Source organism: Rhinoraja longicauda, chromosome 35, assembly GCF_053455715.1.
Source record: "Rhinoraja longicauda isolate Sanriku21f chromosome 35, sRhiLon1.1, whole genome shotgun sequence".
NCBI lineage: Eukaryota > Metazoa > Chordata > Chondrichthyes > Rajiformes > Arhynchobatidae > Rhinoraja > Rhinoraja longicauda.
Window position 1 is genome coordinate 5371486 of NC_135987.1, and position 15768 is coordinate 5387253.

Consider the following 15768-nt stretch of genomic DNA (forward strand, 5'->3'; position numbering starts at 1 on the left):
CAACCCTGACCCTGACCCATTTTGTCTATAAAAACCATGGGAGGAATAGATCGGGTAAACGCATGTTATCTCTTGCCTAGAGTAAGGGAATCGAGAAGCAGAGGACGCAGGTTTAAGGTGAGAGGGGAAAATATTTAATAGGAAGCAACTTTGAGGGGCAACTTTTTCATACAAAGGGTGGTGGTGTATGGAACGAGCTACTGGAGGAGGTAGTTGAGGCAGGTACTATCGCAACATTTAAGAAACATTTAGACAGGTACATGGATAGGACAGATTTGGAGGGATGTGGGCCAAACGCGGGCAGGTGGGACTAGTGTAGCTGGGACATGTTGGTTGGTGTGGGCAAGTTGGGCCGATGGGCCTATTTCCACGCTGTATCACTCCATGACTCTCTGACCCCTTAGACAAGCTGTTCTTTGATTCCAGCCCCAGTCTACAATCCTCTCCCTGGTCGGTGGGAGTGAATGGCCCTGGTCCCAGAGATCCTCAGGCTGAGGAGGGGTCTCGACCCAAAACGTCACCCATACCTTCTCTCCAGAGATGCTGCCTGTTCTGCTGAATTACTCCAGCATTTTGTGTCTATCTTTGGTTTAAACCAGCATCTGCAGTTCCTTCCTACACCCAGAGATTCAGCTGTCATTTAACCTTGGCCCAGAACTACAACAATGTTCTGTTGCATTCTTACTTTCAATCCTTCCAAATCCCAAAGCCCTGTCTTATAATCACCCTGTTTTATGGTCTGATCTAATCACAGGGCCATCCACGCCCTTTCACCAGACACAGGGTCCCGTCGAGCGTTAACGTCAGAATCCAAACATACAGCTCCTCCTATAACCTGAACCATTGGCATCTATACCTTGCCTGCCCAACAGGAGTCAACATGAGTTCATGTCCTCCATTGTATCATTTGCTCATCACCATCTATGGGTGTATTAGTGATCTTCCATTCCCCAATTGTAAGCATTATCCATATTTCTCCTCCCAGTTCCTCGGTATGGTACAATTCTTGGCTGTTTCGTTTAGTTTAGTTTCGAGATACAGCGCGGAAACAGGCCCGTCGGCCCACCGAGTCCGCGCCGACCAGCGATCCCCGCACTCTAATGCTATCCTACACACCAGGGACAAGGTACAATTTTACCAAGCCAGTTAACCTACCAACCTGTACGCCTTTGGAGTGTGGGAGGAAGCCAGAGCGCCCGGAGAAAACCCACGCAGGTCACGGGGAGAACGTACAAACTTTGTACAGTCAGCATCCATAGACAGGATCGAACCTGGGTATCTGGCGCTGTGAGGCAGCAACTCTAGCGCTGTGCCACCCCATATAACCTAAATAATTGGCATCGATTCCTTGCCTGTCAATTAGGCAACATGAGTTCATGTGTAGGAAGGAACTGCAGATACCGGTTTAAACTGAAGATAGACATAGACACAAAATGTTGGAGTAACTCAGCGGGTCAGCCAGCATCTCTGGAGAGAAGGAATGGGTGACATTTCGGGTCGAGACCCTTCTTCAGACTGCGTTCCATTGTATCAATTGCTTATCACCATCTATGGGTGTGTCAGTGAGCTTCCATTCCCCAACTGTAAGCATCACCCTTATTTCTCCTGATAGTTTCTCACGATGGTACAATTCCTAGCTGTTTGATTCCCCAATCCATACAACCCAAGTAACATGAGTGGGTAAGAAATGAGAGAAGTACGGAGTTTGTACGTTCTCCCTGTGACGGCGTGGGTTTTCTCCGGGTGCTCCGGTTTCCTCCCATATTCCAAAGACGTGCAGGTTTGTAGGTTAATTGGCTTTGGTGACATTGTAAATTGTCCCTCAAGTGTACAGGCTAGTGCTGGTGTATGGGAATCGCTGGGCTGCACGGGCTCGGTGGGCCGAAGGGCCTGTCTCCACTCTGCATCTCTAAAGTAAAGTAAAGATGGAGATAGAAGGAACTGCAGGTCAGGAGGCAAGAGAGAGAGTCAAGGGTCTTCAATTGTCTGATGTACTGAAATGGAACAATGAAACTCTTACTTACAGCAGCATAACAGGTCTGTAAACACAGGAGTCGATAGATAATAATAAGACAAAATAAAGTTAAATTTATTTTTGGCTTTATTTATTCCTCTCTTTCAGCTTTCACCATCCCCCCCCCCCCCCCCCCCCCAACTTACAACCAGTCTGAAGAATTGTCGTGACCCAAAACATCACCTGACCATGTTCTCCAGAAATGCTGCCTGAACCGCTGAGTTACTCCAGCACTTTGTGTCTTTTTTGTTTGTTTGTGTATTAATTGGAGTAAGATCAAAGGATCTGGGAAATCTATGGGGCTGTAATGACCAAAAGCCCAGGTTTTTTGTATCTGGGGCGGTTTCACCGATCTTCCATCCCTGGTGCAGGGGATGTTTCTACATTTGAAAATGTGTCTACATCTTTCATGTAGAAATGACCCCTTGTCCTTTGAATGCAGTGAAATGCTCCAATAGTTTAATAGTGTGTGCTGTTTAATGGCATCAACAGCGTTGATTGTAGCCAGGGTGAAACATGATTAATTTTACAGCAAATGGCTTCAGTAGAGAGTTTATTATCATTGGGTTGCAAGCTATTAATCGTGTGTCGGGTCGAGACCCTTCTTCAGACTGATGGAGTGGGGAGGGGGGGGGGTAGAAAAAATTAGGAAAAGAGTGGTGGGGATGACAAGTGCTAGATGGAGGAAGGAACTTCAGACGCTGGTTTACACCGAAGATAAACACAAAATGCTGGAGTAACTCAGCGGGTCAGGCAGCATCTCTGGAGAGAAGGAATGGGTGACGTTTCAAGTCAAGACCCTTCTTCAGACTGAGAAAGGTCTCGACCCGCAATGTCCCCCACTCCTTCTCTCCAGAGATGCTGTCTGTCCCACTGAGTTACTCCAGCATTTTGTGTCTATCTTGTGATAGGCGGTGTTGCAGTGCTGATTTTTCTCGGTGCCGGAGCTGTCACTGCTGCTGGAGTGGCCGCTGTTAAATTCCCCACTAGTTAAAGTTCCCTGCTGTTTATTTAGGTGGTGCTGGAGTGGCGCTCCGGTGAGCTCGAGCAGCGCCGTACCCCCTGGTGATACAGGCAAGGGTGGGGGTGATTTGCAGAGGGGTGGAGTAAGTGGCAAAGTCTAGAGGTGAAAATGTCATAAGTTCAAAATTCATAGCAGCAGAACCTTTCAGTCTGAAGAAGGGTCCCAACCCGAGATATCATCTATCCTGTTCTCCAGAGATGCTGTTGAGTTACTCCAGCGTGTCTATCTTTGGTATAAACCAGAATCTGCAGTTTTTGTTTACATGTTAAGTTGTGATAACTGATTGACCCAGGCAGTGCCAGTTTAATAAGCTGTTATTAAACAGCTGTGTGCGACTTAAATTAAGAGTGGATTCAAGGATCAAGAGTCAATAGTGTCAAAAGTGTTTCATTGTCAAATGTACTGATAATGTAATTCTTACTTGCAGCAGCACAACAGGCCTGTAAATGCAATACAAATAGATCTTCTTGCGTTTGAGGCAGCAGAAGTTATGAAGCTGCTTCTGCCTCTGCTGTCTCTGTTTGTTGTCGTTCACCTGACTGAGGTCAGTTGACAGGGCTCACCAAGGGGAGGTCGACAACGTGAGCCCTATATAAATAGATAGTATATGTTAAACAAAAAATAATCAAACTAAAAACCCCAACGCTAGTGCAAAAACACTCAGCAACCTGAGTGCAACCAATGATAGTCATAGTTCATAGTTGAAGATAGTGTGGTGCAGTGTTCAAAAATCTGATGGTTAGACAATAGGTGCAGGAGTAGGCTATTCGGCCCTTCGAGCCAGCACCGCCATTCAATGTGATCATGGCTGATCATCCGCAATCCGTACCCCGTTCCTGCCCTCTCCCCATACCCCCTGACTCCGCTATCTGTAAGAGCTCTATCTAACTCTCTCTTGAAAGCATCCAGAGAATTGGTTGGGAGAAGCTGTTCTTGAACTTGATGGTCGTGGTTTTCAGACACCTGTCACTTCTTCCCGATGGCAGGGGTGAAGTGAGAGTGAGTTCGCGGTGGCGAGGGTCTCTGATGAAGCTGGCTGCCTTTTTGAGGCAACACCTCTCATAGATTCCTTCCAAGGTGGGGAGGTTGGTGCATATGTAGGTACTGACTTTAGACATAAGGAATACAGAGTGGAAATAATCCCTTCGGCCCACTGTGTCCATGCCGACCAGCGATCACCCCGCACACTAACACTATCCTACACACCGGGGACAAATTACAATTTTACCAAAGCCTGCAAACCTGCACGTCCTTGGAGTGTGGGAGGAAACCGGAGCACCCGGCGAAAACCTACGCGGTCACGGGGAGAACGTACAAACACCGTACAGACAGCACCCGTAGGATCGGACTTGGGTCTCTGGTGCTGAGAGACAGCAACTCTACCGCTGCACAATTGTGCTGCCCATAGATTTTTGATGATGATGGCTGCCTTTTTGAGGGAGCGCCTCTTGTAGATGCCTTTGATGGTGGGGTGGCCGGTACCTGCGTTAGTACTGACCTCCCCACAATTCCATTCAAGTTGATGAGCTCACAATTTTACTGTACGACCCGACTTGTAAAGTTGTGACCTTGAAGGGAATGGTGTGAACAGTGTGAGGAAAGTGCGTCAACGACTATGCAGACAGCAAGGCTGGGAATCCTGGTCAGGTTCCCAAACAAAGTTATCACCTCAGTGGTGCGAGTTTGTGGCCAGATGCAGTGAGAACCCTGCACCATATGATTGTTCCTTCAAGTCTTCCAGCTGTCAGAAGCAGTGGCCGCCTGCAAAACCAAACACAAGCCCAGCTGGCCAGGACATTGCCCACAACATCACCCCTTCACTGGGAAGATACGTGTCCGATCAGAGATTACAGTGACTCCAGCACATCACTGAAGTCACGACAGATGGACTGGAATCAGCTTTGTGTTCCATCTATGCCACAGGCGCAGTGGTGGGAAGGAGCCAGAATGCAAGACCAAGGTACACATGTGCTGTCAGTCACTAGTTCGTACGTTCATAAGTGATCGGAGCAGAATTAGGCCATTCGGCCCATCAAGTCCACTCTGCCATTCAATCATGGCTGGTCTATATCTCCCTCCTTACCCCACTCTCCTGCCTTCTCCCCATAACCCCTGACACCCGTACTAATCAAGAATCTATCTATCCCTGCCTCTATCTCTACTATAATAAAATACTATATTATTATAATAAAATTATCCATTGACAAAAATACCCATCCACAACCTTCTGTGGCAATGAATTCCACCTTCATGAGAGGTCTTTCCTCATAACAAGTTGTGCATCATCTTCTGTAGTTGATTGGATTCTCTGTAGGATTTTGCTACTGTCTTGCATTTGTGTGATACAACAGTCAGTCCTTGCCTGAATGCACCATGCAAGCATGGACAGCATCATCTCCTGAGAACATCGTGCCACACCAGGGGGGGGAATATAAAACGGATACGAGCTTCAAAGCAGATTTTATTTTAAAACTAGACCAAGTGGACCTATTGGGCCCACACCTCACCTGCATTGGTGCAGCACCCTCTCCTCCCCCCTCCCTTCTCCCCCTCCCCCTCCATCCCCTCCCCCTTCCCCTCCCCCCACTCCATCCCCCTCAACCCCCCTTATCCTCCCTCTTCCCCCCTTCCTCTTGCCTCCCTCCCTAGGAGATAGATTAAAACTTTAAAAAGTGAATAACTTAAAAAATATAACATCAATTTCAATGAAACCTCTTCCATTAGCACCAAAGAGACGGCGGTGAGGAAGGTGGGCCAAAAATTGTTGTGCTATCGTGTACTGTTTTGGCTGTAGTTCAGGAACAAACAAACAAATGAGACTTATAGTATATAGATATCAATTCAACTTGTAGGGGGAATGCAGGGGTGGTACGGTGGCGCAGCGGTAGAGTTGCTGTCTTACAGCGCTTGCAGCGACGGAGACAACGTGTTCGATCCTGACTACGGGTGCTGCCTGTACAGAGTTTGCACGTTCTCCCCGTGACCGCGTGGGTTTTCCGTGGGTGCTCCGGTTTCCTCTCACATTCCAAAGACCTACAGGTTTGTACGTTAATTGGCTTGGTAGAAATGTAAATTGTCCCTAGTGTGTGTAGGATAGTGTTAGTGTGCAGGGATTGCCGGTCAGCGCGGACCTGGTGGGCCGAAGGGCCTGTTTCTGCGCTGTATCTCTAAAATAAACTAAACGTGGCAAGGAGTGAAGACAAACTAGCATTAAAAGTACAAACCACAATCATGAGGTTACCCAGCTTGTTGGCTGGTGTGGGCAAGTTGGTCCGAATGGCCAGTTTCCATGCTCGATCACTCTATGACTCTGTCTGGTGGGGACACTGGAATTTAGAAGGATGAGAGGGGATCTTATCGAAACGTATAAGATTATTAAGGGGTTGGACATGTTAGAGGCAGGAAACATGTTCCCAATGTTGGGGGAGTCCAGAACCAGGGGCCACAGTTTAAGAATAAGGGGTAGGCCATTTAGAACGGAGATGAGGAAAAACTTTTTCAGTCAGAGAGTTGTGAATCGGTGGAATTCTCTGCCTCAGAAGGCAGTGGAGGCCAATTCTCTGGATGCTTTCAAGAGAGAGTTAGATAGAGCTCTTAATGATAGCGGAGTCAGGGGGTATGGGGAGAAGGCAGGAACGGGGTACTGATTGAGAATGATCAGCCATGATCACATTGAATGGCGGTGCTGGCTTGAAGGGCCGAATGGCCTACTCCTGCACCTATTGTCTATTGACTGGAAGTGTTAATTCTTTCCCCTTGCTGGTCGGACAACTGCCCCTCCTCCAAGGCTATCCGTCAATGCTCACAGGCTGGGCATGGTTTCCCAATCAGCCTGACGATAGTTTTGTCTTGCCCACTACAGCGCGGATGCCAGTGCTAGTTTTAAACCCAGTGTCTTCATGGACAAGGTATGGATCGTCACAGCAGGCAAAGAATCCTTCCAAGCAGATCATATTTTCCATTCGGTTTGTCCGAAGACTCCCATTTCTATTTCTACACCCCTCTCACTACCTGAAAATGTTATACCAAACCTCACAACTGGTGGTGTATTTTTGAAACGTGTTCACTGTTGTAAGAAAGAAAACTGCAGATGCTGGTTTAAATCGGAGGTAGACACAAAATGCTGGAGTAACTCAGCGGGTCAGGCAGCATCTCTGGTGAGAAGGAATGGGTGACGTTTCGGGTCGAGACCCTTCTTCAGACCCTTCTTCCCTTCTTCAGACTGATGTCAGGGAAGGGGGCGGGCTTGACATCAGTCTGAAGAAGGGTCTCAACCCGAAACGTCACCCATTCCTTCTCTCCAGAGATGCTCCCTGACCCGCTAAGTTACTCCAGTATTTTGTGTCTACCTTCACTGTTTTAATGCAGGAATCATTCTTACATCTACCGTGTTAACATTCAGCTTACTCTAATTAATACAAAGGCATAGAGAGACAAGTGCTTGTCCATCTACAAAGGCTTATAGGTCTATTATTTATTCCCTGCCATTCAGTCAGTCAGGATCTATATCACCCAGTGTGCAATGAATCTGTGCTGAATGATTGAAGAAGGGTCTCAACCCATTCCTTCTCTCCAGAGATGCTGCCTGCCCCGCTGAGTTATCATATCATATCATATCATCATATACATACAGCCGGAAACAGGCCTTTTCGGCCCTCCAAGTCCGTGCCGCCCAGTGATCCCCGTACATTAACATTATCCTACACCCACTAGGGACAATTTTTACATTTACCCAGCCAATTAACCTACATACCTGTACGTCTTTGGAGTGTGGGAGGAAACCGAAGATCTCGGAGTAAACCCACGCAGGTCACGGGAAGAACGTACAAACTCCTTACAGTGCAGCACCCGTAGTCAGGATCGAACCTGAGTCTCCGGCGCTGCATTCGCTGTAAAGCAGCAACTCTACCGCTGCGCCACCGTTACTCCTGTTTTTTCTGTCTATCTGGTTTAAACCAGCATCTGCAGTTTCTTCCTACACTAACTAATTACTACATGCACTTACAAACAACTCTGACATATTTACAAGTCCAGCTACTTCAATACCACAGTTCGGGTGGCACGGTGGCACAGCAGTACACTTGCTGCTTACAGCGCCAAAGACCCGAGTTTGATCCTGAATATGGGCGCTGTCTGTACGGAGTTTGTACGTTCTCCCCCGTGACCGTGTGGGTTTTCCCCGGGTGCTCCGGCTTCCACATTCCAAAGATGTAAAGGTTTGTAGTTTAATTGGCTTCAGTAATAGATCGTAAATTGATCCCAGTGTGTAGGATAGTGCTAGTGTACGGGGCTCGCTGGTCGACACGGATTCATTGCCAAACGCCACCCATTCCTTCTCTTCAGAGATGCTGCCTGTCCCTGAGTTACTCCAGCTTTTTTGTGTCTATCTGAGGTAATTAGTTGCTGGTCTTACATGGAAGGTTAGCACTTGCTCTGAAGCATTCTGAGAATGCTAGAATGTATTTAATGGAGCCTGCGTTCACATTACAACAGTGACGTACGGAATACCTCACGATATATTCTGACAAGGATTTCAAGAACACCAAACCGTGAAGGCTGTCGAGGCCAGAGGGGAAATGCTCTGTAAGAAGCAGGTGGGGGGGAGCTGACAACTCCAGTGTGAGGAGAGATACAGAACTTTGAGTGGACGACAGCGTTTGACTTACAAACATACACTTAACAGGAAGCAACAGATGAAACGACCTTAGTTATCAGTAAGACTATGAGAGGCAGGGAGTCGTAGCGTCGCACAGCGGCGATGCATGTGACTCCATGTACTGGCCAAGATGTCAAAACAAAGAACTGCAGGTGCTGCTTTACAAAAAAAAAGATTCAAAGCGCCGGAGTAACTCAGCGGGTCAGGCAGCGTCTCTGGAGCGCATGGATCAGTCTGAAGAAGGGTTCCAACCTGAATCGTCACCTATCCAATTGAAAGACACACTAAGCTGGAGTAACACATTGGGTCAGGCAACATCTCTGGAGCGCATGGATCAGTCTGAAGAAGGATTCCAACCTGAATCGTCACCTATCCAATTGAAAGACACACTAAGTTGGAGTAACTCATTGGGTCAGGCAACATCTCTGGAGCGCATGGATCAGTCTGAAGAAGGGTTCCAACCTGAATCGTCACCTATCCAATAGAAAGACACACGAAGCTGGAGTAACTCCGTGGGTCAGACAACATCTCTGGAGAAAAGGAATAGGTGACTTTTCGGGTTGAGAGGCTACTTCAGACTCACCTGTCCATGTTCTCCAGAGATGCTGCCTAACCCACTGAGTTACTTCAGCGCTTTGTGTCTTTTTATGCTGACCAAGTTGCCCATCTATGCTGGTCCCATTTGTCCCATATCCCTCCAAACCTGTCCAAATGTCTTTTAAATGTTGTTCTTGCATCTGCCTCAACCACCGGCAACTCTGAGAGAAGGCAATAATTAAAAATAGGAGCATGGAAGGTAGTGCAGAGGGATGTTGTGTGCAGCAGTCAGTGTTTACACAGGAAACTTGACAAGATGGCAGGGCAGAACGGATATAGCAGCAGCCAAGGAGAGGACAATTGTGCACCAAGGGTGGTGGGTGTATGGAATGAGCTGTCGGAGGAGGTAGTTGCGTAGGTACTATTCCTATATTTAAGAAACATTTAGACAGGCACATGGATAGGACAGGTTTAGAGGGATGTGGGGCCAAACGCAGGCAGATGGAATGTAGATGGAACATGTTGGCCTGTGTAGGCAAGTTGGGCTGAGGGACCTATTTTCACGCTGTAAGATTCTGTGACTCTATGACTCTAACTTTGCTATGGTACCAGCCTAAACTACCTGAGTTATTCCAGCATTTTGGGTCTATCTTTGGTATAAACTATTATTTGCAGTTCCTTTTCATTACATTATCCCAGACAAGAGATGTGAGCTTGCAGTTCAGGGCAGTATTGAGGGAATGTTACATTGGCAGGGAAGATGATTTTTCTTTGAATTATTCACCAATCTCTCTTCCACCCTTCAGATGTATAACTATTTTGAAGAAGACTGAACTTTAGTTTAAAGATATAGCACAGAAACGGACCCTTTCGGCCCACAGTGGCCGAGCCGCCCAGCGATCCCCGCATATTAACACTCTCCTATACTCACTTGGGAATAAGGGGTAGGCCATTTAGAACTGAGATGAGGAAAAACTTTTTCAGTCAGAGAGTTGTGAATCTGAGGAATTCTCTGCCTCAGAAGGCAGTGGAGGCCAATTCTCTGAATGCATTCAAGAGAGAGCTGGATAGAGCTCTTAAGGATGCTGAGTCAGGGGGTATGGGGAGAAGGCAGGAACGGGGTACTGATTGAGAATGATCAGCCATGATCACATTGAATGGAGGTGCTGGCTCGAAGGGCCGAATGGCTTCCTCCTGCACCTATTGTCTATTGGGATAATTTTTACATTTACCAAGCCAATTTACCTACAAACCTGTACATCTTTGGAGTGTGGGAGGAAACCGAAGATCTCGGAGAAAACCCATGCAGGTCACGGGGAGAACATACAAACTCCATACAGACAGCGCCCGTAGTCGGGATCGAACCCGGGTCTCCGCCGCTGCATTCGCTGTAAGGCGGCAACTCTACCGCTGCTCCACCGTGGTGTACGCCAGCCCACATCCAAGGTAGGTTATCCAGTCAGGTGGGAACAACCTCATGAAGATGTGTCTCCCTGTGCTATAACAGTAACCACACCTCAGAAGTGCCCCAATGGTCATAGTACTTCAATTCAGCAAATCTCGAGATCATGAACTGGGCAATAAATTCAAATCCTCTTTCATCAACTACTCTTACATTGTGATGTAAGAAATGAGTGACATCTGAGTCATAGAATCGTAAAGTCATACAGCGTGGAAACAGGCCCTTCGGTCCAACTTGCCCATGTTGACCAACATACCCGATCTATGTTAGTCCCAACTGCCTGCATTTGACCCCTATCCCTCTAAATCTATCTTATCCATGTACCTATCCAAATATTTTTAAAATGTTGTGATAGCATCTGCCTCAACTACCTCTCCGGCAGTTTGTTCCGTATACCTACCACCCTTTGTGTAAAAAAGTTGCCACTCAGGTTCCTATTACACCTTTCCCCCCTCAGCTTAAACCTATTTCTTCTGGTTCTTGATTCCCCTACTCTGGGTAAATGACTCTGCATTTACCCTTCTATTCATCTTATGATCTTATTCTCCTTTATAAAATCATCCCTCATCCTCCTGCGCTCCATGGAATAAAGCACCAGGCTGCCCAACCTCTCCCTATAGCTCAGGCCCTCGAGTCCTGGCAACATCCTCGTAAATCTTCTCTCCATCCTTTCCAGCTTAACAACATCTTTCCTATAACAGGGTGACCAAAACTGAACATGATTCTCGAAACGTGGCCTCACCAATGTCATGTCCAACTGTAACATGACCTCCCAACTTCTATTAAAATGGATAACTGCTAAATAAGCATGAACACAAAGCAATGGCTCAATATTATTGGATTGAACTAAAACAAGATTGTATAAAAGCAAAAGGCATAATGTTGCCAATTGTTGCATTTAGTACATTGTTTTGAGAAATCGGTTGCATTGTACTATTCATTTTGGAGATACTGTTTGTGAACACGTTGTTAGATGGGCCATCTTATGTCGAACTATTAAACAACATCCTTGGCATTCCTAAATATGCACAGGCTGAATTTTAAACTGTTATTTATTGTGCACTTTAACTCGATTTACGCAGCTGGCAATCTGCAAATAGGACGATAACATTAAGAGGCTTCAGGATAAACCCAAGGAAACAATGAAGATTAGACCAAGTGATCAAAACTATCTATCATTGAATATCACGCTTCATTCTGCAGAGCCCAACGCTCTGGACAGACACTGGTCAAAAGAAGGGAGGCTTCAGAAGGGACAGTTTGTATGCAGAAGTAAACACCCCCGTGGGCAACCCTCTGAAGCATGCCTTCATAAGTGATGAGAGCAGAATTAGGCCATTCAGCCTATCAAGTCTACTCTGCCATTCAATCATGGTTGGTCTATCTTTCCCTCTAAATCCCATTCTCCTGCCCTCTCCCCATAACCTCTGACACCCGTACTAATCAGATTCAGGGACAGTTTCATCCCAACTGTTGTCAGACAACTGAATCACCCTACCACTACCAGAGAGCAGTGCTAAACTACCATTTACCTCTTTGGTGACCCTCGGACTATCCTTGATCAGACTTTGCTGGCTTTACCTTGCACTAAATGTTATTCCCTTATCATATATCTATACACTGTGACTGGCTCGATTTTACTCATGAAATGTCTTCCCGGTGACTGGTTAGCACGTAACAAAAGCTTTTCACTGTACCTCGGAACACGTAACAATGAACTAAACTGAACTGAACTGCACTGAAAAAATATCCATTGACTTGGCCTCCACAGCCTTCTGTGGCTATCAATTCCACAGAGTCACCACCTTTATGGGAGTTCTTTCCTCATAACAAGTTGTGCATCTTCTTCTGTGGTTGATTAGGTTCTCTCTGTAGGATTTTGTCATTGTCTTGTATTTGTGTGACACAACAGTCAGTCGCCAGGTTCCAGCCCTTGCCTGAATGCACCATGCAAGCATGGACAGCATCATCTCGGTGACACACTAAGGGCAGAAATATAAAATGGATGCCAGCTTCAAATCGCAATTCAACTTGGAAGGGAGTGAAGACAGACCTTAGCATTAAAAAAAACATACCACGATCGTGAGGTTACCTGTAGGAGCTTAAATCCAACTATGCAGAGTTGCTGCCTTACAGTGGCAGAGACCCGGTTTCGATCCTGACTACAGATGATCCTGTCTGTACGGAGTTTGTACGTCCTCCCTGTGACCTCATGGGTTTTCTCCGGGTGCTTCGGTTTCATCCCACACTCCAAAGACGTGCAGGTTTGTGGGTTGATTGACTTCTGCAAATTGTAAAATGTCCCTACTTTGCTCGTGTACAGGTCGACATGGACTTATTGGGCCAAAGGGCCTGTTTCAATGCTGTATCTCTAAAGTCTGAAGTTTAGTTTAGTTCATTGTCACGTGTACTAAGGTACAGTGAAAAGCTTTTCTGTTGCTTGCTATCCAGTCAGCGGAAAGACTATACATGATTACAATGTATTTGCTATTGAGGCCGTGCAGCGTAGGTTTACTAGGTTAATTCCCGGAGTGGCGGGATTGTTGTATGTTGAAAGACTGGAGCGACTAGGCTTGTATACACTGGAATTTAGAAGGATGAGAGGGGATCTTATCGAAACGTATAAGATTATTAAGGGGTTGGACACGTCAGAGGCAGGAAACATGTTCCCACTGTTGGGGGAGTCCAGAACAAGGGGTCACAGTTTAAGAATAAGGGGTAGGCCATTCAGAACTGAGATGAGGAAAAACTTTTTCAGTCAGAGAGTTGTGAATCTGTGGAATTCTCTGCCTCAGAAGGCAGTGGAGGCCAATTCTCTGAATGCATTCAAGAGAGAGCTAGATAGAGCTCTTAAGGATAGCGGAGTCAGGGGGTATGGGGAGAAGGCAGGAACGGGGTACTGATTGAGAATGATCAGCCATGATCACATTGAATGGTGGTGCTGGCTCAAAGGGCCGAATGGCCTCCTCCTGCACCTATTGTCTGTTGTCTGTTGTCTAATCAAGCCGTTCACTGTGTACAGATACAGGATAAAGGGAATAATGTTTAGTGCAAGATAAAGTCCAGTAAAGTCTGATTCTAAACATTTGCAACAGAACTCTTGCAAACACAATTGCGTTTATAAGTTCATAAGTTATAGCAGAAGAAGATAATTCGGCCCATCAAGTCTACTCTGATATTCGATCATGGCTGATTTATCTTTCCCTCTCAATCCCATTCTCCTGCCTTCTCCCCATAATCCTTGACGCCCTTACCAATCAAGGTCTCGACCTGAAAAGTCACTTATTCCTATTCTCCAGAGATGTTGCCTGACCCGTTGAGTTACTCCAGCATTTTATGTTTATTACCATTGAAGTATCTGTCAATCTCCCCCTTAAAAATACCCAATGACTTGACCTCCACAGCTGTCTGTGGCAATGAATTCCATAGACTCTCCACCCTCTGACTAAAGAAATTCCTTCTCATCTGCTTTCTAAAGGTACGTCCTTTCATTCTGAGGCTATGGCCAGGGCCGTCTTTACAGCATTATGGGCCCCGGGCAAAGCAGTGTACTGGGGCCCCTACGACAACTACTCACAGGAATAAAAATGTAAATGGTCGATAAAATTAAACATATATTTATTTTATTGGCACTTGCAACAAAATCGGTGTTGAAACATTAAAAACATGCTGTACAGCAACAACTAATCAACATGATAAACATTTGAACAATACACGAGGCTTGAAAAACACAATAATACTCAGTAAGCCATACAGATTAGATGTCACAGTATGAAATTACTACGAATTTCTTATTATAACAAGCATTTGCGGCATTTCTTTGCAGAGAATTGCTTTATTATTGGCTTGAAGTCAATGGTCTTTAGGATGTCATTTTCCATGCACATGAGTGAAAGCCAGTTCAAACCATGCTGCCCCATTGTGCTACCAAGCTGATTTTTTATAAGTTTCAGTCTTGAAACGCGGGGGGGTGGAGTGGCTGAGTGTTCGACCAATGCAGTAGAGGTTTGGGGGAGTTTCAAAGGGGGTTCAAGGAGGATGAATTGGGTGAATGGAGGGTGGAAGAGAGGGGGGAGATAAGGGGGCTGGGGGGGATGGAGTGGGTGAGAAGAGGATAAGGGGGGGATGAGGGGGGATGAGGTGGGTTGTGGGGGGTGGGATGATAAGTGGAGTTGAGGGGGTGTGGATGGAGTGGGTGAGTGGGGCTCTTAAAAAAACAACCCTGAAACCAATTTAAGTTAATGCAGCACAGGTCTGGGGGAGTTTTAAGGGGGATTAAGGGGGGAATGGAGTGCATGAGTGGGGCTCTGAAGAAAAATCCTAAACACAATTTCACGACCCCTGTTGTCCCCTCCCCAGTGCCCATTCTCAGACCCCCCCCCATTCTCTCTCCCCCAGACCAACTGTTACTCTCCACCACCCCCCTTTCCCCAGCACCCCCATTTCCCCCACTCTCTCTTCCCCCCCAACACCAACCCCCACCCTTGCTATCCCCCTCACCAGTCCCACTCTGCCTCCTCCCACCCCCACTCTCTCCTCCTCCCACCCTCCACGTCGCCCCCACCGTTACTCTCCCCCACCCCCCTTTCCCTACCAGCCCCCCCCCCCCCCCCCCCCCGTCGTGCCGGCGAAAAGCACTTACCGAAAAGCACTTAGCGAAGGACTTAGGGTGCTACATTGTTGCGAAAAGCACTTGCAGATCGCTGTGAGAAGCACTTAGGGATGGAAAAGCAAAGCACTTAGGGACCTAATTGTTGCGAAACAGATCGCTGTGAGAAGCACTTAGGGATGGAAAATGTTGCGGAAAAAACACTTAGGGACCGAAAATGTTGCGAAAAAAGCACTTATTGAACCTACATTTTTAAAGTAGTATTTATTTATTGCAAGTCACTTAACATACACAGATCAGCATGGGGCCCCTATGCTCGTGGGGCCCCGGGCAAGTGCCCATCAGGCCCATGCGTTAAGACGGGCCTGGCTATGGCCTCTGGTCCTGGACTCTCCCACTAATGGAAACATCCTCTCCACATCCATGTACAATTGGTGATCTCAGCTTGGAAAAGAGGCAGCACAGT